This window comes from Prionailurus viverrinus, chromosome D3 (assembly GCF_022837055.1).
Source record: "Prionailurus viverrinus isolate Anna chromosome D3, UM_Priviv_1.0, whole genome shotgun sequence".
NCBI classification, from domain to species: Eukaryota; Metazoa; Chordata; class Mammalia; order Carnivora; family Felidae; genus Prionailurus; species Prionailurus viverrinus.
Genome location: NC_062572.1, coordinates 78,954,957 through 78,978,633, shown reverse-complemented (window position 1 = coordinate 78,978,633; position 23,677 = coordinate 78,954,957). Strand labels below are relative to the sequence as shown.

General features: G+C 48.3%; 1 long non-coding RNA gene across 1 annotated transcript; it reads right to left on the bottom strand.

Moving 5' to 3' along the window:
• Window positions 1-1,932: 1,932 nt before the first annotated feature.
• On the bottom strand, window positions 1,933-12,399 carry LOC125148631 (uncharacterized). Its single transcript, XR_007145672.1, has 3 exons — window positions 12,314-12,399; window positions 3,095-3,212; window positions 1,933-2,178 (listed from the first exon to the last, which is right to left on the bottom strand). It is a non-coding gene; the product is annotated as an uncharacterized LOC125148631 (long non-coding RNA).
• Window positions 12,400-23,677: the final 11,278 nt, after the last annotated feature.

The following is a 23,677-nucleotide window of genomic DNA, read 5'->3' as shown; positions in this document are numbered from 1 at the left end:
TCTTCCCTCATTCACCGCCTCTATGTTGCCCTCTGGCCACCCATACCCTCCCTCGGTACCAGGCCCAGGGTCAGAATGTACCCACCCTTCTCTTTCCTACCCCAGCCTTTCTCCCATCCTCCAGGGCCCCCCAGGATGAAGCAGAAGTACAGAGGATGGGGAACCCAGAGAGCAAAGAGGCCTTTTCCTGGCCCAGAAAAGTCAGCATAATACAATGAGCATCTAACTGCTAACAAATCAGTGGGAAGCACTTCTATTTTGATCACTATGGCAGCCTAGATACTCAGACAGATCCCTTTCAATACAGCACAGCAAATTTGTTTTTTTAAAAATTTTTTATGTTTATTCATTTTTGAGAGACAGAGAGAGACAGAGTGCGGGCCAGGGAGAGGCAGAGAGAGAGGGAGACACAGAATCCGAAGCGGGCTCCGAGCTCTGAGCTGTCAGCACAGAGCCCAACACGGGGCTTGAACCCACGAACGAACGGTGGGATCACGACCTAAGTGGAAGTCGGAGGCTCAACCGACTGAGCCACCCAGGCGCCCCTGAATTTGTTTTTTAATTTAATGCACAGTTGAGCTGTCAGGAAAATAGAGAAATTCCTCAGAAAGAAGAAAGGACAAGAAAGCTTGGACTCAGAGGGCAAGCAGTTCTACTGCAGGTATTTTTTTGGTCGCCGGTGGCCTAGAGCTTGGACTTTAGTAGGCCACATGCACAGGGGATAGGAATATCCAAGTTAACTTTTCAAAATGTTTTTTAAAATACACATTCAAGGGGCGCCTGGGTGGTTCAGTCAGTTAAGTTTCCGACTTTGGCTCAGGTCGCGACCTCATGGTTCCTGAGTTCGAGCCCCACATTGGGCTCTCTGCTGTCGGTGTGGAGCCCGCTTCAGGTCCCCTGTCTCCCTCTCTCCCTGCCCCTCTCTTGCTCGCTTTCTCTATCAAAAATAAATAAATAAACAAATAAACAAACATTCTAAAAACACACACATTCAGGGGTGCCTGGGTGGCTCAGTTGGTTAAGTGTCTGACTTTGGCTTAGGTCACGCTTTGGATTCTGTGTCTCCCTCTCTCTCTGCCCGTCCCCTGCTTGCACTCTGTCTCTCTCTCTCTCTCTCTCTCAAAAATAAATAAACATTGGGGCGCCTGGGTGGCTCAGTCGTTAAGCGTCCGACTTTGGCCCAGGTCATGATCTCGCGTTCAGTGAGTTCGAGCCCCGCGTCGCGCTCTGTGCTGACAGCTCAGAGCCTGGAGCCTGTTTCAGATTCTGTGTCTCCCTCTCTCTGACCCTCCCCTGTTCATGCTCTGTCTCTCCCTGTCTCAAAAATAAATAAAAAACGTCAAAAAAAATAAAAAAAAATAAACATTAAAAACACACACATTTAGATACATAGGGAGCATATGTCAAAATTTCACTTAAGTCATTAATGAGAGAATCAGTAGAATGATAAAGCCAGTGTAAGGGCAGATACAAGAAATTCATGTGAGTGGAATAGACAGGTGATAGATATATTGATGGATAGATAATAGAGATAGATAAAATACTGGATTGTGATTTCTGAATTATACTTTTTTAATGGCTTAATATCCTACAGGGCAAAAAAAAAAAAAAATAAAACAGTCATAACTTGTAGAATTATCTTTTACCAGATAAAAATCTTCCGCATCTCAGCAGGTATTTTTTTTTTAATTTTTTTTTTCAATGTTTTTATTTATTTTTGGGACAGAGAGAGACAGAGCATGAACAGGGGAGGGGCAGAGAGAGAGGGAGACACAGAATCGGAAACAGGCTCCAGGCTCTGAGCCATCAGCCCAGAGCCTGACGTGGGGCTCGAACTCACAGACCGCAAGATCGTGACCTGGCTGAAGTCGGACACTTAACCGACTGCGCCACCCAGGCGCCCCATCAGCAGGTATTTTTTTATAAACATCTAAGTTTACAGAGTTGTAAGGTTTCTGGGTCCTAATCAATAGAAAATAGTGAAAGAAACAAAGCTATAATTCCGTATCCAGAGAGTCAGATGACCTTGAAGAAGCTTGTCAGACAATGCCCTAAAGTGTCAGTGACACGAGGCACTTTCACCGGTGGGTTTGTCATATCAGACGCAACGAGATGGGTTCTCTGATAGAACACTCCAGGCTTGACCCAGGTTGCACGATCAATTTGTCCAATTACATTCTGGTTTAAAAGAAAAATGGAGGACATAGTTTTGTTCCACCCGTGTAGGTAAGTACATTGCCATGAAATGTAAAAAGACTCCAAAAATGTAAAATAGTTGACTAAAAGGCATTTTTTAAAAGTGGCATTCACAAGGGTGCCTGGGTGGCTCCGTCGGTTAAGCATCTGACTTCGGCTCAGGTCATGATCTCACGGCTCCTGAGTTCAAGCCCCACGTCGGTGTCTGTGCTGACGGCTCGGAGCCTGGAGCCTGTTTCAGATTCTGTGTCTCCCTCTCTCTCTGTCCCTCCCCGACTCGCAATCCGTCTCTCTCTCTCTCTCTCAAATATACATAAACATTTAAAAATATTAAGAAAAACCAAAACCTTAAAAGAAAAAGTAAGTTGCAGTATAATTATGTTTCTATAACTTTCAAAACCAGGCAAATTGACGTAATGTTTTGCTCAGGGATATATACATTTGTGGGAAAACTCTAAAGTGAAGAGAGTAAGCAGCGAACAGTTGGGAGAATGGTAACCTCTGAACAAAACGTGGGGCTCCTGTGAGACTCAAGGGGCGTGGTAACGTTTTACTTCTTAAAATGGTCGGTGGACACATAGGTGTTGATTTTATTTTCTTGAAACTCGAAAGGCACATTATGCGCTCTTTTGCAGGCACGACCTATCTCACGCACACAGACTTTAAGGTCAGTCGGTATGCAAATAAGCAAAGAAAGGCGGAGGGAGGTAGCAGGAGAGTTTCTTGGAAGCCCTTTAAATGATGCGGGGGGGAAAACACTGCCTGAACACCTGCCATATGCCCAGAATGATGCGGCAGAACAGATTTCCCAACTCGTCTTCCCCCCACGCCCTCTGGTGGACGCGAGAAAAGCCACTCATGTCCCGAGTCCCTGCTTCCTCCTGCTGTCTGTACTCACTACTCAGGCTGGAGACTTTTGCCACACTGGCTCGCTCTGTCCTTTGTTTCTGCTTTGACTCTTTTCTTTCCCCAATGGTTTCCGAGGGTTGGGTCTATGCCTTATGTTTCTTCAGGAACTAGAATGCATAAATAGACGTGTCAATATTAATTAACTGGGTGAATACTTTCCTTATTTTTCCCCCCCGGAATCTACACAGGAATGTGATTTTGGAAAGACTGGGTTCAGGCATATAGTTTATGGATTATTGATCATTAGTGTCATTAATGATAGTAGAAGTGTCGGGGCACCCGGGTGGCTCAAGTCGGTTAAGCGTCCAACTTGGGCTCAGGTCATGATCTCACAGTTTGTGAGTTCGAGCCCCGCATTGGGCTCTGTGGAGCCTGGAGACTGCTTTGGCTTCTGTGTCTCCCGATCTCTCTGCCCCTCTCCAGCTCTCTCTCTCTCTCTCTCTCTCTCTCTCTCAAATAAATAAATATTAAACAATTTTTTTTAAAGAATGATGTGGGAAAATGTTGTTATTATTTTGGTTTGGGTTTGGTTTAGTTTTTACCAAGTGGCTTGTATGAAAAATTTGTGTATTTATTTTGAGAGAGACAGAGACAGCATGAGTGGGGGAGAGGCGGGGAAAGAGGGAGAGAAAGAGAATCCCAAGCAGGCTCCGTGCTGCCAGCTGCGGAGCCCAATGTGGGGCTCAAATTCAGGAACTGTCAGATCATGACCTGAGATCGAACCAAGAGTCGGTCGCTTGACTGACTGAACCACCCAGGTGCCCAAATGGGCTCTATATAAAAATAACCAGGTATATCTTAAATTGTGCATGATGCCATTGACAAGGAATGGGGCAGAAGTCATTAGAAAATACTTTACTTTGGGGCGCCTGGGTGGTTCAGTTGGTTAAGCGCCCAACTTTGGCTCATGTCATGATCTCACAGTTTGGGGGTTCGAGCCCCGTGTCGGGCTCTGTGCTGACAGCTCGGAGCCCGGAGCCTGCTTGGGATTCTGTGTCTCCCTCTCTCTCTGCCCTATCCCCACTCATGCTCTCTCTGTCTCTTTCTCTCTCTCTCAAAACTAAATAAACATAAAAAAAATTATCTGCACTTGGAACAAGGGTCTAAATCCACACATGCTCTCAGTATTTGAAGAGCAGATCATCTTTGGTGCCTTTAATCAGCGGAACTGTATTTGAATTTGTGAAATAGCGTATTTCCCATCACGTCAGTCGCCTTGCTGGCTAGGCGTCTTTACACGAGTATAGCCTTCTAACTATGTATCTGGCAAAAAAGCAGATAAAGCATTTAGGTGCGTTTTGTCTCCACGAAGCTGCTGAAGGGCTATTAGCAGAAGTGTTTTCCTGAATTGAAGCGAGGACCTGAAATTACCAAGGACCAACCTTTGCAAACTGCAAATAAAGGCCAGCTGGTGAAGAGCAGGGACGAAACCGTGGTTTGTAATTACCTGTTTGTCCAGAAATTGTGTGGAAGCGTCTGGGGAGCCCTTCATTTAGAGGGCCCTCCCCACGTGCCCGCTGCCCTTCTCGGCATCCATCGTCGAACTTGGCAACAACTGTTCATCTTCTCGCTGCCTGTGCCAGGAAAACAGTAGGCATGGGAAACAAAGTCTTGGGGGCTCAATTCAGCCAACGCTGCCTCTCCTCTTCCCTAGTGGTTCTTCTAAAACACTCGGAAGTATATTTTTAATGTGTCGTTTAGGACTCCGTCTTACGAGCTGGCTGATGGCACGCCTTGTCCTCACAGTCCGAAGCAGGGACATTGGAGCCCAGCCTGGATTTGCTGCCTGGCTCCACCTCGTGCCAGGTGTATTCATTGGTGACAGCCACCGTCCCGAAGGGTGACGATGGGGGGCTTAAGCAACAGAAATTTACTCTCTCAGAAGAAGACAGTTCTGGAGGCTGCAAGTCCAAGATCAAGGTGTTTCTAGCTGAAGGTTGTGAAGGAGGATCTGTTCCATGCCAATCTCCTCCCTTCTGGAGGTTTGCTGGCAATCTTGGGGTTTCTTCTGTCCCATCCCCCCAATCTCTGCCTTCGTCTTCACAATGCATTCTCCCATGGGCGTGGCTGTACCCCAATATCCCACTTTATAAGGACACCAGTCCCGTTGATTAGAATTCCACCCTATTCCAGGATGGCCTCCTCTTAACTACTTACCTTCACAATGACTCTACTTCCAAATAGGGCCACATTCTGAAGTCTTGGGCTTCAGGCCCCATCACATGAATTTTAGGGAGATGTAGTTCATCTCGCAACACAAGGTGAGTAACCCGGACAAGTTTCTCAACCTTGTGCACCCTCGGTTTCTTGTCTCTAAAATTAGGAGACTCTGCCCATCTTGTGGGGAACCGCAAGGAGTGAACTCGATAGTTTGGCACGGTACCGGTTCCCAAAAGACAACTTAAGATCTCTTCAAATGATGGCACGTCTCCAAGCTGCTTACACCATAGCAGCTAGATCAGTTTGGCCCTTGATTATCTTATTTACCAAAAAGAATTACTGTATTCACTGGGTTCCACTTCTGTCTAGAGAAAAAGTTGTGCTACTTTTGTCAAAACAAAACCCAAGCAAACTGATGGAAGAAAAGAGACACATTGTACGGTGAAGAGTCCTACGCTAGGACCAGAAGAAGAGGGTCCAACCCTACCCTAGTCAGGTGCCAACCCGCACGCAGGGTGACTCCCGAGCTTCAGCACCCTCGTTCATGAAATGGGATGGCCACCAGGCCTCCCTACTTTATGGAAGAATGAGCAGGATCATTTATGTAAAAGCCATCCATGAAACGTATGCTGTGCAAAAGAATATGCTGTGCTGTGTAGCCATGCTCCGTGATCAGAAATATGAGAGGAATTAATTCCACATCCACATCAGTTGTCCCCTATTTGTCAACTCCGCGTTTTATTGATCCCACTCACCGGCGCCTCCCTCGCTCGATGCTGATTTACAGGGGGAAGGGGGGACTCGTAACGCCTGTTTCGTTCATTATACCTCACACCGCTACAAAATCAATATAAGCGGTTCAGGAAAGATCAAAATTCTCCAGACTCTGGCCCACGCCCGTAAACTATGCAAAGTTCCGGAGACTGCCATGCGATCCAGTCGTAAGTAGCAGGAGAAGTGAGAACAGGAAGCCGAGTAGAAGAAAGGGAATAACCTCAAGAGAAGAAGGTCAGCATCCCAAACACAAGGCTTTGGGACTCCGTTGCTCAGCACTGCGTTCTGGGGCTTGGTGGACTGTTGGATTTGTGACCCCCGATGATTCGATTTTTCCTGCCCAAAGCATCCATGTAACCCCAAAGACTCTCCAGGGAGAAGAACCCCGCTCTCCCCACCCCCCGCCCCGTTCTAACACAATTTAACTAAAATATTCCTTGGAGAAGGCCAAGCCAGTTGTGTAAATCAGATGCCTTTTCAACCACGACCAAGGTGAGCAGCCTTGGGAAGAAGGAACCAGACCCGGTCTATCTTCAGCAACCCATTGAATGGTCTTGAATTAGAGGCCCGTGCTGATCAGAAGCCAGGCTTCAAATACGACCTGAGACCTTCAGAAACCACTGCACGTCAGCAGATGTCTCTCTACCTATTTCCTTCAGATTAAACACGTGTGGTTTCTTGCATACACCCACGCCAGCCCCAGCTCCCTCTTATCTTGGGTTTTTCTCAGATTTGAGATTTTCCCATTTCTTTGGCTCTGATTTCACCATTGATTGTTGACATTTCCTTCCTGACCAAGGCCCTTCCTTCCCCACCCAGGACTCTGCAATCTGTCTACTGGCGTCTGACTCGGCACAGGTGTCTGTCTCTAGCTTCAATATTTCTGGTCAGTATACAGATTCTAGAAAGACTGTTTTCTGAGCAGGGGGATGACCAAAATCCGATTAACAACCGGGGCCCCATAGGAATGCAGGGGTTTAAGGCAAACCAGACGGAAGGTTGAAAGAGAACCTAGAGAAGAACATGGATATTGGGGAGGAAGGCAGGACCATCAGGGATTGAAAAACAGTAGGAATCCGGGATGAGCAGGAGGCCAGCCAGACTTCCCTGAGGTCCAGGAGAAGCAGGTCGGGAAGTGGGGAGAAGTCTGGCCACAGCCCAAATGCGATATTGCACGCACCGTTTTGAAGACAAATGACCCCGGGAGTGACAAACAAGAAGGCCTTGACCCTAAGGGAAGCATTTAGCTCATTAGAGGAACTTCTAGAACTCTTTCTTGGGGAAGAGTCAAGACAACGGAGATAAGAGGTGGGTACGTGCACCTGCCCGGACTTGAAGACCAGTAGGGACACCAGACTCTCCCTTGGTCCCTTAGCACTCAGGCAGGCTACGTGGGTGGAGATGGAAACAGCCTCACGCACAAGACAGCCCACAGCCTTATTCTGGGTGGGGGCTGTTGGCCACTCACCAGATCCCAGCCAATTTCAGATCATCTCTTTGGGCCCCAACGGCTCCATTGATTGGATTTTGAGGAAGGGGCGTTGCCAGCAAATGTCAGCAATGTTCCATCCCACAGGCCTGTTCTGCTGTAGCCGCATTACGTTTTGGGGGACGATTCAAACAAGAGAGGGTGCCAGAAATCCTGTGTCAGAAACACAGGAGAAGCTGTGCCCCCAGACAAGGATGACTCCCTTCTGCGGGGCCCTGCTGTGCTCTGCTCCAGCCCTCAGTAGATCTGAGTCAGAAGTGCTGGGGGGGGGGGGGTCCCTTACCTGCGGGGACAAGAGCAAAGCACCTCTGGGGGCACCTGGGTGACTCAGTCAGTTAAGCGTCCAACTTTGGCTCAGGTCATGATCTCGCAGCTTGTCGGTTCGAGCCCCGTGTCAGGCTCTGTGCTGACGGCTCAGAGCCTGGAGCCCGCTTGGGATTCTGTGTCTGCCCCCCCCCCCGCCCCTCCCCCACTGGCGCTCTGTCCCTCTCCCTCTCAAAGATAAATAAACATTAAAAAGATAAATAAATAAAGGGATTGTCACCTCTTCCGGTACATGGTAGGTCCTCAATCCACGTTAACTCCTCAATAGGCTCACTCCCACAACCTGATGAAAATACCACCCTCCTCCTCTCCCCTCTGGGAAACAGCCCCCACCCCACTTGGCTTAACTAAACCCACTCGCCCTGTTTCCAGCAGCAAGTGAAAGTTCTCCTTTTGCAGCGGTGAACCAGAGCAGGCCGCCCTAGAAATTGATTAGATATCGGCCCCACTCTAGTGGGGGAATGAAAGGAAATCGTGTTCCCATCTTCCCACGCCTGAGGGCCAGGCGCAGGTCCCCGCCGGTCTACAGGTTGGAGACTTAGGTGGCCTGTTCCTCCAGTGGATGCAGCGAGAGCATCTGTACGCTTTCACAAGACACGACAGAGAAGTGATGTGAGGAAGCTAGACAGCCAGGGAAGCCCTGGGAAATCATAGCATTCTTTCCGAGTCGGCTTGTGTCTGGGTCGGGAGGAGTCCAGTCACTGCGAGGAGACAAACCTCTGTTGCTCGAATTCCCGGTAAGCGATATTAAGGGACGTTTTTGCGATACCAACTTTTTCTTATACGCATGCCATTACTGAGGGATTTTTTTTTTCTTTTGTATGTGAACCCCTAGGCATTTTTTTCGTTTCAAATACCAAAGGAAAAAATGTTCCTGTATGTTTTTAGAGTTACCACTTGTAACATAAAAATCAACAATTGCAATGTGGTTATATTAAGACACAAAGTGATAAAGCTACTCTGGAAGCCAATTTAAACAGACATTTAAATTTTGTAGAGGGAAAAGTGGATATGTACCCAGAAACAAAATTCCTGGAAGTTTCCACCCCAAAATGTTAACGGTCATCTTTTTACAGCTTGGGGAAGTAGGAGTGTGAGTGATTTTATTGCTTCGTTTCATTTCTTTTCCTGTAGCCTCACTAGTCTAAGTTTTCTTTTCTTTTCTTTTTTTTAAGTAGGCTCCATGCCCCACATGGGGCTCAAACTCGCAGCCCTGAGATGAAGAGTCGTGCGCTCCACCGACTAAGCCAGGCAGACGCCCCTCTCCAAGTTTTCTGAATTGAGAACACGTATGGCTTCTTTTCAAGGATGTTATGAGAGCAGTTTTAGACTCACAGCAACTCGTTGAGCACAGGTTCAACCTCCCCCATTGTGAACATCCCACCAGAGTAGAACATTTGTTAGTTGATGAACCCACAGCAACAGATCATTACTACCCAAAGTCCATAGTTTGCATTAGGGTTCGCTCTTGGGGTTGTGCATTCTGTGGGTTTAACAAACATGTAATGACATTTGTCTACCATTGTGGTCTCATACAGAGTAGTTTTACTGCTCAAAAAATCCTCTGTGCTCTGCCTATTCATTCCTCCCTCTCCACTAACCCCTGGCAAACTGCTGATCTTTTTTACTGTTCCTCCATAGTTTTGCCTTTTCTAGAATGCCATACAGTTGGGCTCATACAGTACGTAGGCTTTTCAAATTGGCTTCTTTCACTTAGTAACGTGCATTTAAGATGTCTTTTCATAGCTTGAGAGCTCATTTCTTTCTAGCACTGAATAATACTCCGTTGTCTGGATGTACCACAGTTTATTTATCCATTCATCCACTGAAGGACATCTTGCATGCTTCCAACTTTTGGCCATTATGAATAAAGCTGCTATAAACATCCATGCGCAGGTTTTGTGTGGGCATAAGTTTTCAGCTCCTTTGGGTAAATACCAAGGAACGCAATTGCTGGATCTTATGGGAAGAGTACGTTTAGTTTTGCAAGAAACTGCCAACGCATTGTAGTTGTACCGTTACACCATTTTGCATTCCCACCAACAATGAACGAGAGTTCCTGTTGCTCCAAATTCTCTCCAGTATTTGGTGTCGCCGGTGTTCCAGATTTTGGCCATTCTGGTAGGTATATAGTGGTATCTCACTGTCGTTTCAATTTGCATTTCCCTGACGACGAATGCAGTGAAGCATCTTTTCAGATCCTTATTTGCTCTCTGGATATCTTCCTGGGTGAAGCGTCTCTGTGAAGGCCTCGGGCCTATTTTTTAACCATGTGGTTTATTTTCTTCTTACTGAGTTTTAAGGCTTCTTTGTATATTTTAAATAAGAGTCCTTTCTCAGATGTGTCTTTTGCAACTTTTTTCTCCCAGTCCGTGGCTTGTCTCCTCGTTCTCTTGACAGCGTCTTTCGAAGCGCAGATACTTTTCATTTTAATGAAGCCGAGTTTATCAACTATTTCTTCCACCGACGGTAGGTGCCTTGGTGTTTTATCTAAAAAGTCATCACCAGGCTTAAGGTCATTTAGATTTTCTACTCTCTTATCTTCTAGGAGTTTTATAGTTTTGTGTTTTACATGTGGGTCTGTGGCCCATTTTGAGTTAATTTTGGTGAGGGATGTAAGGTTTGTATCTGGAGTCATTTTTTGCCTGTGAAAGTCCAGATGTTTCGGCACCATTTGCAGAAGAGGCCATCTTTGCTCAATTGTATCGCCTCTGCTCCTTTGTCAAACAACAGTCAACTATATTTATGTGGATCTATCTCTGGGCTTTCCATTCTGTTCCAATGGTCTATTCGTCTATTCCTTCGCCAATACCACGGTCTTGATTACTGCAGATTTATCGTGAGTCTTGAACTCAGACAGTGTCAGTCCTCCAGCTTTGTTTTTCTTCTTCAGAAATGTGCTAGCTCTTCTGGATCTTTTACCTCTCCATGTGAACTTTAGAACCAGTGTGTCAATCACCTGTGTGAGAGGCTGGAAATGGTAGTGATTCTTCAGCCCCCCCAGGCCTCTGTGGGGTGATGGCCCCCAAACCACTGGCCTGGCGTCTCCCCAGTCCAGGCAGAGGGGAAAGTCCAGGAAGGAGAGAGGTGACTTTGGCACAGGGTATGGACAGACCCAAAGTAAGTGGTCAGTAAATACGACCTATCATTGGGGCGCCTGGGTGGCGCAGTCGGTTAAGCGTCCGACTTCAGCCAGGTCACGATCTCGCAGTCTGCGAGTTCGAGCCCCGCGTCAGGCTCTGGGCTGATGGCTCGGAGCCTGGAGCCTGTTTCCGATTCTGTGTCTCCCTCTCTCTCTGCCCCTCCCCCGTTCATGCTCTGTCTCTCTCTGTCCCAAAAATAAATAAACGTTGAAAAAAAAAATACGACCTATCATTAATAGACAATAAGTAAATAGTGCAAAAGTGCACACACACACACACACACACACACACACGTCAGTGTGTTGCTATCCACAAAATAACTTACCGGGATTTAAGTTATTAAGTTATTGTTAAGTGTTGAAGCTATAGATCAAGTTGGGGAGAACTGACACCTTGAAAATACTGAGTCTTCCTCAATAGGACATGGGCTACCTCTCCATAAGTTATTGTTAAGTGTTGAAGCTATAGATCAAGTTGGGGAGAACTGACACCTTGGAAATATTGAGTCTTCCTCAATAGGACATGAGCTACCTCTCCATTTATCTACTTCTTCGATTTCTTTCATCAGAGTCTTGTAGTTTTCCCCACATAGGTATTGCACACACTTTGTTAGATTTATAACCTAAGTATTTCATTTTTCTGGATGCTAGTGCACGTAGTATCGTGTTTTTAACTTCAAATTTCACTTGTCATTACCACTATATTGGAAACTGACTTAATTTTGTGTAAATAACCTTCTATCCTGCAACCCCATTAGAATTGCTTATTAATTCCAGTGTGCCTTTTATAATTAGAAAAAAAATATTTTTTAAGTTTATTTATTTATTTAGAGAGGGGTGGGCCAGAGAGAGGCGAGAGAGAGAGAATCCCAACCAGGCTCCGCACCGTCAGCATGGAGCCCAACGCAGGGCCTGATCTCAGGAACGGGGAGATCATGACCTGAGCTGAAATCAAGAGTCAGATGCTTAACTGAGCCACCCAAGCGCCCCAGAAGAAACTTATTTTTAACAGTTATCTGAGCTTGATCTTCTGAGAGGGAGGCAATGAGGCTCATAGTCTCTCCCTCCCGTTAACTAAGGTAAGGAGAGAGCTCCAGTGTTGATGTGATTGCCAAGAAGCCCCAAGCAGAGTTGGTTATAGAACCTTGCAGGTGGATGGAAGGTGAACATGGAAAAGAAAGAGCGTGAAGCGGCAGGAAGACAAGACGAGGGGGAAACCCGTATTCACCGGGACTACGTAAGGCTGCTGTAGCGCAGAGACTCCGCCACAGAACGTGTTAAAGAACCGAAACGGGCTGCAGGAAGGCCCCCTTCTCCACCTCCCACGGTGCGGTCACCCCAAGGGCGGTCAAGGACGGGTCTCCGCCAGGCGATTTCCAGGCCGCAGGAAGAAGGAGGCGCCCAGGACGCAAGCACAGCGCATGTCGCGCATGCCTCCTGGCCGCACGCACGCTTCCGCTCGTCTTCTATTGGTGGGAGCTCGGTCACGTGGCTACACCTGCAAGGGAGGCTGGGAAACGGCGTCCAGACCCGCCCCCGCGTGCCTGGCTGCGAAGCATCGGCCCTTGTGGGCGGAGGAGAAAGTGTGTGTCTCCCTCACAACCAGGGACAACCGCGTGGGGATGGAAGGCGGGGGTGTCCCCCTAGCCTGGAGAAAATCTGCCACATCCTTCCTTCCCTTTGTGTGGGGTTTAGCTTTTCCAGAAGGTTCTCACGGACGCCCCGTCGTGTCCTTCTCGCAGCAGAACTGCAAGGCGGGAAGAGCCGGCGTTAGTGAGGAGGAGCGCTGGGGGCCCAGCCTGATTGCAGTCCCAGCTCTGTCGTCTACTAGCCGTGTGACCTTGGGGCACTCGCTCAACTCCTCGGAACCTCACTTCCCTGAGCTGTAACACGGGGATGTTGACCGTCGACTTCACAGGGTCGTTTACTACCTGGTTGTGTGGATGAAAGGGGACAGTCCTGTCGGGCGTGTGTGGCGAGCCCTTCACAGATGGGGAAACTGAGGCTCAAGTCGCGTGGCTTGCCTCAAGATTCAAAGTCCGGGCCTCTAACTTCCAGTGCCACTGTACCTCAAGGCATAGCTCTTGCGGGGCGCACAAGATGGGCAAGTCGCTTGGCCGATCGAATGAAAATCAGGAGTGTGAAAAGAGCACAAACTATGCGGATTAGAGCAGGAAATCGAAGGTGGCTGTGCAGAGAAAGGAGCCAGGAGAGAAGAGAGAAGGACCAGGGATGGGCGGAAGGGGCATAGGGCTGTCGGAGGCACTAAGGCCCTGAAGTTCTCGTTGTCCACAAAGGGAAACTGAGGCCTGAGGCAGTCACATGCACCTCCGGCAGCCAGAGAGCTGCCGAAGCCCGGAAGGAATCGCTTCCCGCTGGAGAACTTTCTCATTCTGGGGAGAAGTGCGAGGCAACCACCTGATCCGCTTCGGCGCCCCCCAGCCCCCACCGCCGGCTCATAGTGCTATTTTCTGGAATGACTTCGGACTCTTCCCACTGGCTGCCCACGCTGTGATCGGACAAGCGAGACTAGTCGAGGGAGGACAGAGCACCACGCGCATCATAACATGCCCTTCTCTCTCTTTTGCTTTATTGTAATCCCTCCAGGAACAGGCCCCAGATGACCTTTGGATAATCCGAAATCCCAATAAAGAGAAAGACTCTCTGACAAGTGCACAGTGTTTGGGAAGGCTTTCGTGTTTTGTAGCCTTGAAAGATTTTCATCAGCCCTCCGAGTTCTCTGTGTGCCTTGGTAATACTTTTACCCAGTATTAGCTGGGTAAAAGGTCACTGCCACAAACGTTGTCTTTGGCCAAACAAATCGGACACGCCAGAGTGGGAGGCTCCGGACAGATAGGAAGCTGTTGACAGTATCGCGAAGCAGGTGCAACTCGCATTTTCCACGTGCCCGTGCGGGCCGGGAGAAGCCCTTCCGTTCTGTGCTTGCTCCGAGATGCTTTTCTTCTGTTTTTCGTCTTTCTCTATATTCTCTCGTGTTTCCTCCACACTTGACGTCAGGCTTCACCTGGCCTGGCAGCCGTGAGCACTGCCACTGAGATACTGCTTTGCTGGTTCTCAGACTTGAGCGAGCATCAGAATTGCCTGGAGGCCCCGCGGAAGCACTACCTGCTGGGCCGCGTCCCCCTCTCCGGTGCAGCTGGTCTGGGACAGAGCCGGAGAATTTGCGTTTCTGACAAGTTCGCAGGTGCTGCCGCTGCTGGTCTGGGGGCGATGCTAGAGCAAAGGACTTAGGTAAACGTCCCTGGGCTCGGCCTCTGCCCTGGCCACCAAGTCACTCGGCACGCAGACTCCCAAGGGGGTTCGGGCTCCAGGTTTGTCCTTAAGTTCGTGATATCTCGGAGCTGGCCCCACAGTCGGGTCAGATCACAGGTCCTGGAACCCCTAGATCAGCCCCGGCCTGAGCAGTTCTCCCAGCTGTCCTCTGGACACCAGCGCCCTCCACCAAGATTTCCATCACCAAGGAGCCAGCATTGTCCTTAGCTTGGGTGGGGGATGGGGAGGGGTGGAGGTGGAAAGGACACATCTGGGCATTTGTCTGATGCACCGGGTGTTAAAGAGCCAGGAATTTGAGGTCAAGTGTGACAGGCTGTCCTCATCTTAACAATTGAAAACCAAATGAAGCATAATGTGCATTTCAACTTCCTCAGAAAAAAAAGGCAGTGGAAATCACTGAGAAGATTATAAGCTGTTTTCAGTTGAAAAGGACAAATAGATTCGATTAGAAGTAAGAGATACGTTTCCAAAAGGATTCGGTGGAAACCTTATTCCGGTCCTCATGATGTTCCGAATTTCCTAGCAGGCTGGCCATTTAAGAGGACACCATGAATACTCTGACTCTTCTAATTAGCCCAGCAACAAGGCGACAGTTTTCCTAGGAAGCTTCTGGTGAGTTTCAACATGGCAAAGGGAGCCTGCACTGGTCTTTCGGGTGCTGCCCTCTCGTGGCCGCCTGAGCACATGCAGCTAAAGCTTTCTTCTGGATTCTGTACCTCTCTTTCTTCCAATCAAAGGGAGCAAGAGACCAGAACTGACTTCTCCCCCCAAAGGGGGGAAGGGGGTGGAAGCCTGCCACACCACAGATGTTTCCCCGGCTCTGAAACTGTTGCTATGGCTGTTGCTTCATAGTGTCTTGTGCAAAAAGAGGTAAGAGAAATCGTCCAAGCAGGTCATACTGATTTCCCTAGACTTTGTGAATCCAGATTCTGAATCTACTTAAAACAGAAGAGAAACCCCTTCCCTTTGCTCCTTTCGGACGCCCGAGCTGCTGTCCTTTGCCTCTCCTTCGCCTTGCTTCCTTCCTGCTTCTCTTCCCGTATTTTCCAGCAAAGAACTCCTTATGCTGTCATTCTGGCTTATCTACGTGCCGCCCTCTTTCTGAGATTTTCAATAGTATGTAGGGAGGTTTTCATTTTTCCTTTTGAGTCTCAGTCAAGGGTGTTCTGGTTGTCCCGTCTCTGTCTTTTCTCTTCTCCTTTGCACCGTCCCCTGAGACTTGGTGTGCCTCCTCCCATGTCCGACATTGCTGTCAGTTAGAAGTTCCTGCTCAGAAGCTGTGGGTATCAGGCTACATCACGGAGCTCCTCTCTCATGCAGGCTAGACAGCAGTCATTCAGTGCTCTAATTTGGATATCGATTTCGAGCACTGATTCTCAACGTGTAATTTGGGTACCCCCCCCACTTATACCCCAAGGACCTGAGAGCCTTCCAGGGGACCCAGAAGGTCAAAGCTATTATCATAATACCAAGACATTGTTTCCAGTTTTTACCCTCATTCCCTCATGAGTACACACTGGAGATTTCCAGAATGTCCCTGACGTGCGACATCGCAACACGCTATCAGCAGGGGCAGATCTAAGACGCCGATGTATCTTCTGTGAAGCTGGACGTGGCAGAGATTCCCCGACTGTAACGCAATGACATTCCTCTTACTATTATTTTTGGTTTTGAAAATACAGGTATTTTCCATAAAAATATGCTATGCTAGGATGTAGTAGACTTGCTGTTCTGTTTAGATGCGTTAGTGTTTAAATTTTTTCTCCAGTTTTAGTTTCGAACGCAGCGAGCCTCGATGGCTGCAACACACGTAATAAAGGCTCGTGGCTCCCAGACAATTTTGAGGGTGCAAAGGGGTCCTGAGACCAAAAACAGGGATCGTGATAGTATCCGCTTCAAAGAGACTGGAAGCCTCTGGAAGCTTCTGGAAGCTGATGTGGAGAAACCAGGGGACGGTGGGGGTGCGGCAGAAGCTCGGTCGCTATGATACAGTGTGTAAGGAGAGGCTGAGGGTGACTGCTTGCTCCCAAGGGTGGAGGAGGAAGGTTAGGGTCAACACTGCTAGCCAGAAGCATATTCTTAGATCGCACCAAACTTTCCCTGAGCCCAGGAAAACCGAGGCTGCTTTGCATTACCTCTGTGCTGAGCCCAAAGAGGCCGAGGCCTCACTGGAGACGAAGCCACATGAGCCGCGCCCTTGTGGGGCAGCAGGGCTCCCTGGCTCAGGGTCACTGACAGGGATCCTTAGCAGCTGCCGGCGACACGGAGGGCTCGGGCCCGGGTTATCCCTCTCAACCTCTAACCTCTCTTCTGTAGAGCCCAGGAAGCCAGACATGACCTCTCTTAGGTTCCTTTGCAGCTGGCGTACTACTGTTAGGGGCTGAATTATGTTCCCGAGAATTCGGACGTTGCAGCCCTAACCCCCCTTGTGTGACTATATTGGGTGACAGGGCTTTAAAGAGGCAAGTAAGCTTAAATGGGGTCATCAGGGCGGGGCCCTCATCCAAGAGAATTACTTAGTGGCCTTACGAGAAGAGGGAGAGAGGCCAGAGATGTGTGCACAGGGAAAGGCCACGTGGGAGCACAGCAAGGGGGCCATGGACAAGCCACACTCCCCCACCCCCCTTCTCCCCTCGGCCACGACGTCACGGGGGATCCCTGGGATTAGCTGACTAAGAAGAAGTTGAGTCCGGTCTTCCGAAGGTTCCACACAACAGTCTGAAATAAGGCAGCAGGCTGATACAGTGTCCTAACCCCCACCACGGGGCAGGCCCTGTAAGGACAGAGGAACCCTTGCACTGAGCAGGACTCTGGGTTTCCTGAAAGCGGACATGGTCAGACACGGCCCCTCACTAATTCCTGGGCAGCGACTAACCACTTGGCTGCATGGTTAGAAGCTTGGGAGGAGCGAGACCAGGGGAACTGTTGACGCGTCTGGGGCGGGGGCGGGGACAGGGAAGTTGTAGGTAAGATCCTCTCAGAGGGAGTCCCAGGCGTGACAATGATGGCACCCCGCGCGACCATCACCAAAGAGTGACGGTGGAAGCATCAAGCTTTTGGTCGTGCTTTTGCTCTGGTAGCGGGCACCATTGGTGGAGGGATCTGTCTGGAACCCTCCCGCGGAGCAGCAGCCCGGCCACCGACGAGGCGGAGCCTTAAACCACAGAAGGGCCACACGAACTCGCGTGTGCTCCGCGTTCCTAGGAGAAGGGTTCACACCCAGAACACAGGGGGCTGTGCCCCGACGGCATCCTGCTGACCAAGGAGGCGGGCAGCAGGAGACCAGAAGGCCGGAGATCACACACTCAGCAGCCACTCCCCACCCGGGAGACCCTCCGAGGGGACACGACTCCTACGCTCCCAGCTGGGACCCGGTTAGGGCCCATTGGCACGGCAGGAAGACCTGATGGAAAAGTCCTGCGGCACCCCTCCCCCTTCCATTGTGATTCGAGCACGTCTTAGGTTGTTCGGCAGATTCGGTCCAGTTTCCTACACTCCAGAAAGAGAAGCTCTCCGCAGCAAATCCATTTCCCGAGTAGCCAAGGCGCCTTCCCGTTCCCTCCAGTCCCAGCCAGTTGTACGTCTTCCTGCAGCCACACAGGCCGACTCTGCCGCCATTCCCATCTGGTCCCTCTGTCCCCACCTCCCCACCTGCTCCTCGATGAAACTCTGCCCTGCCGCTATTTGCTTTTGCCTCGGTACGCCCGGCCTCTTTATCCTTTTCAGCGCAGCCGTTACAACCTGCTCCATTGCCTCGCCCCAAATAGTAACACACACACCAAATTCTGGAAACCGGGAATAGTGACTTCACCAACCAAACGTCTGTACCTCAGGCCCACGATGGATGGAAAACAACCTTTTGGACTTTTAAAATGTAATTAGCATTCCTAATTAAGTTAAATGGTATTTCTCCAACATTCCCAAGAGCAGGCAATGAAGGATAGATACCTAAACACCTCACCGGCTCCTGTCTCTTGTAAAATAGACCCTTATAAAATCTGTCCTAGAGGTTTTAGGGAGTGAGATCATGGGTTATGCTCGCCTTTCCAATGCAGAGACGGTCGTGGGGCATCTATTCAGAATGAGACGCTCCCTCATAAGACTTGGTTCGATTACTTACGTGGGACACTGATTTGCTGTGCGACTTGAGGCACATTTGTCTGAGGTCATGGTCTGTAACTGAAGACGTTTCCCAAGCAGGGGCTCCTCCGTTGTCTCGGAAGGCTTTATGAGGCCATGAGCTTCATCTGATGCCGGAGGAAGAATTACCAGCTCTCTGTGCACATGTCTGTCCCATTCCCAGCGCGGATCCGGAAATCATGGGCTGCCAACCTCTGGAAAGGACTCGGTGGTTTCTGGCCCAGATCTGTGCAGTCCCTGAGCATGTCGGTAGAACCTAGAGGGTGCCAGGGGGCCTTCTGGGGAGATGCAGGGAGACTGAGCAAAGCTGCACAGGACATTTGAAGGAACCCTGGGTTGCCAGGTCTGTTTGTGAGCTCTCCCTTAAACGTCCATGGTCCTCATGTTCCTTCAAGTGCTGAGGAAACGCGGAAGTCCTCCCAGGATCCTCCGCGAGTGCAAACGTGCTTTCTATCCCCCAAGCCCCCGTTACACTCCAGCTCCCAGCTGTCCCTCCCCTCCCCTCGCAGCCCACCTTCATGGGTAAATGAGGATGAGAACAGCATTTAGCTCAGAGTGCTGTGTTAGGGTTAAATGCCTTGGTTTCCACAAAGTGCCTAGACCAGCATATGGCATGTAATGGTCTTCGCTCAACACAGCTGTTATTATTGTCTTTCAAATCTCAGCTTAAGGCTCCTTTCTCAGAGATTCCTTCCACGGCCTCACAGTGAGGGTCAGGCTTTCTTAATTCTCACCTAAGCTGTAATTAGGTATGTCTGGTGGTGTTTATTATTACCCCCACCTGGGATACTATCAGATCAAAGGGAGCGGAAATTGCGTCTGTATTTGTCAACATTGTATTCCCAGTGCTTAGCACAGTGCCTGGCACATGACAGGAGCAAATAAACATTTGTGGGTCATACAGCCCCCGAAGGAATGGGTGAGTGAATCTGTGAGTGCCCATTTGCATCCAAATATGAATGGAGGCTGCCTATGGAAGCCATCTTTGGCTGTGGAAGCCATCTTTGGCCAAGGGATACCTGGTGGCTTGATCAACTATGACTCCCAGAGGGAGCCTTGTAGGGAGTCCCTTGGGGCATGAGAAATGTCCCTCTGTGCATGTCTTAGAGAAGCTGCTGTTTGCACAGGAGAGTCATTAATTCAGACTCTGTGACATGGAACAAATCCTGTCACTCTTTGGGTCCAGGGCTTCAAAAGCATGGTTAGCTACTTACTAGAATCCTTCGGGAATTTTCGAGAAAAGCTCACACTGCTGAGTCCCACCCCACCTGCAAATCCCCAGGAGTTTATCCTGGGAACCTGTACGTGTCAAAAGCTTCTCAGGTGATTCTGCCATAAGCAGCCTGCACAGACCGGCACTTGAGAATCCTTCATCTTGTCAAACTCTGTCATTTTATAAAGGAAGAAACAGGCACACTGACACCGTATCAAGATTGAGAGCATGACTGTTTTAATCAACAATGAAGTAAACATAATTTGCCCGGGACCAGAAAATACGCTGTGCCTTTTGAACCAGCACATAATACAAATAATGCATGTTAGGGTCCATTAGTATGGCAGTAAGACCTGATGGAAAAGTCCTGCAGCACCGCTCCCCCTTCTATTATGATTCGAGCACGTATTAGGTTGTTTGGCAGATTCAGTCAAGTTTCCTGCAGGAGACTTACCACACTTGGCTGGGGTGTATTTGCCAAATTCAACACAGAATGACCCAGTGCTGACGGCCCCAGACACAATGCCAAGTCCCTCCATGTGGGGCTCTGCACCTGAGGGTTCCTGGTTTCTGAGAACACAGCAAAGCGATCCTTGTAAACTCAGTTTCTCAACCTGGGCACTATTAAACTTATCAGAGAATTCTTAGATGGGGGCCGGGGTAGCTAGCCCATGCACTGTAGTGCTGAATAGCATCCCTGGCTTCTACCCACGAAAGAACAACAAAAATGTCAGCAGACATTGCCAAATCTCCCCTGGGAAGACAAAATGGTCCCCTCTCTCCCGCTGAGCATTATTTACTTATTTAACCTTACAAATTTATTACATTATTTTTTATTTTATTTTATTTTCATTTTTTAAATGCTTATTTATTTTTGAGGGACAGAGACAGAGTGCAAGCTGGAGAGGGGCAGAGAGAGAGGGAAACACAGAATCTGAAGCAGGCTCCAGGCTCTGAGCTGTCAGCACAGAGCCCGATGTGGGGCTCAAACTCACAAACTGTGAGATCATGACCTGAGCCAAAGTCAGACGCTTAACCGACTAAGCCACTCAGGCGCCCCTAAATTTATTACGTTATTTATCCAACCTTACAAATCTACCTTACAAAGAAGCAAAGGACATTGTAGCATGAGATCAGGAGTTTTTACTGGAGCCTTTTGCCCTATGGAGATTGGGCAAAAATAATTAAAAATAATAATAAAAATAAAATAAAAATTAAAAAATTAAAAAATTAAAAATTAAAAAATTAAAAAATAATATATATATATATAAATATATATATATATATTTCATGAATAAAGCCCCAAAAAGCACAAGTCAGAAGGAAAAGATTGGTAATCTTGCCTATATTAAAATGTAAAGCATGTATCCTATACAAAGTTGCCACAGATTGGGAGAAAGTATTTGCAACACAAATAATCAACAAGATTGGTCTTTGGGATAAATAAAGGACAGCTTAGAATCAATAATAAAAAGGCAAACACCCAAGAGAAGAATGGGCAAAGGATATGGTAGGCAGTCTCTGAAAGAGAAGCTCCATGGGGCCATTACACACATGGAAAACAAACATTCAACCCCATTGGTAGGCTGGGAAATGCAAATTGAAGTAATCAGATTCCACCTTACATTCATCAGGAATTTAACAGTAAATTAACAGGTTGCTAGAACCACATGTTGGGGAGGGTCTTGACTGATGGTATCTACTCCCCTTCCTCCACTAGTGATGGTGAAAATTGGCAAAATCACTTTAGAAAACTGTATAGGATTATCAGCCAAGGTTGAATATACATATACCCTATAACCCTGTAATTACTCTCCTGACTATACACCTTGGGAAACTAACATATCTCCATGAGGAAACATACACAAAGAGTTTTGTTACAACCATGTTTGCAACCATGAAAAACTGGAAACATACCAAATGTCTACCTACCAACTGGTGAATGGATAAATACTTAAGGAACACATGCACTCAGTAAAACACTACGAACATTTAACAATGAATTGACTGGCTAGCCGAACTATGTTTAATGGGGATATCATATTTCGAAAGGATATTACAGCATGGGTCTAATTGTATAATGCTTAAACACAACATACTATATAACATTTATAGACATCTGCATGTTATTAGTAAACATAAAAACATGGCGGAAACTTGGATAAGAAGCGGGGAAGGCAATGAGATGCGGGAGGTCTACAACTGTGTTCGCAATGTTTTATTTTTAAACAAAAAGAAACACATCTGAAAGAAAAATGCAAACTGTTAACCTGTGTTTCTTAGGGATGATGGACATGTGGGCTATCAGTTGCTTCATTTCTTTAGACTTGGACTGTGAAATATTTTACATTTGTAAATATTAAACATTCAAAAATAAATACATCTGGAAAAGGCAGAACTACAGGGATGAGAGACAGTTGCTAAGAGCTGGCGGTGAGTGTATGCATTCGTCAAAACTCACGAAAAGTGTACACTTTTAAAAAAAGGTGAATTTTTAGGGGCGCCTGGGTGGCTCAGTTGGTAGACCATCGGACTTCGGCTCAGGGCATGATGTTGCGGCTCATGAGTTCAAGCCCCACGTTGGGCTCACTGCTGTCAGTGCTCAGCGCAGAGCCCCCTTTGACTCCTCTGTCCCCCTCTGTCCCTGCCCCTCTCTCGCTCACGCTCTCTCTCAAAAAGAAAGAAAACATTAAGGGGCGCCTGGGTGGCTCAGTCGGTTGAGCGTCTGACTTTGGCTCAGGTCATGACCTCATGGTTTGTGGGTTCATGCCCCGCGATGGGCTCTGTGCTGACAGCTCCGAGCCTGGAGCCTGCTTCGGATTCTGTGTCTCCCTCTCTCTCTGCCCCATCCCCACTCATGCTCTGTCTCTCTCTGTCTTAAAAATAAATAAAAAAACATTAAAATAAAAAAATTAATAAGCGATAAAACATTAAAAAAAGAAAAAGGTAAATTTTATTGTATAGAAATTATACCCAATTAAAAAAAAAGAAAGATAAGGGCGCCTGGGTGGCACAGTCGGTTAAGCGTCCGACTTCAGCCAGGTCACGATCTCGTGGTCCGGGAGTTCGAGCCCCCGCGTCGGGCTCTGGGCTGATGGCTCAGAGCCTGGAGCCTGTTTCCGATTCTGTGTCTCCCTCTCTCTCTGCCCCTCCCCCGTTCATGCTCTGTCTCTCTCTGTCCCCAAAATAAATAAACGTTGAAAAAAAAAAATAAAATAAATAAATAAATAAAAATAAAAAAAAGAAAGATAAAGAATTCATCTAATACACGTAGGACAAAAGGTGCAGCATTGGACCTTGTTTTATGAGCCTCTTATCTAATAAAAATGAAACACTACATAAAATTACAGTTACTTAGAAGAGTATGTTAATGCATTCCTAGTCATCATCAACAAATTTTTAAAAGTCAACGGCCATTTTAAGTGATAATCATCTATCTGTACTGCACAATCTGCTGAGATACCCAGCACTTGGCCCCTTCCTTAGTCCAAAGCAACTCTGGGCCATTCCTGGCTGCTCTGGCCGCCCTAAGAGATTTCCGGAAGCTCCTTCACAACAGGATGCCTGACATTCGCATCAGTAGTCCTGGAGTCCTTGCCAATAGGTGGTCGTTAGAAACATTCGCTTCTTGACTGAACGACGTCCCGGCATCTTCAGTGGAGGCAGCCCCTTCTCTCACCTCTGCAAGGACAGTGGCGCGTCCCTGTCTGCCCACGACCGAGGGGCGTCGGGACGGGGGAGGGTTCGGTGCCCGAACCGACGAAGTCCCGGGCACATGGGGATGCGTTGGTCACCCTGCTTTGACCCTGTGGTTCGAACCTGTCACCTCCGAGCTTCACCGGAGGGCACCGGGTGAGGACGTTTTGGGGAGAGCCTTTTATGTCAATGGTTTTCGGGCTTTGGTCTTAGGCCCGTCAGAATCCCCAGAGAAGCGGCTTCCAATCTTCTGCCCGGAGAGTCGAGCCCTGCGAGCCCTCAGGATACAATGTCCAGACAGTCCCTTAATCGTTCTGGTTTCAGTACAGTGTCACCACCC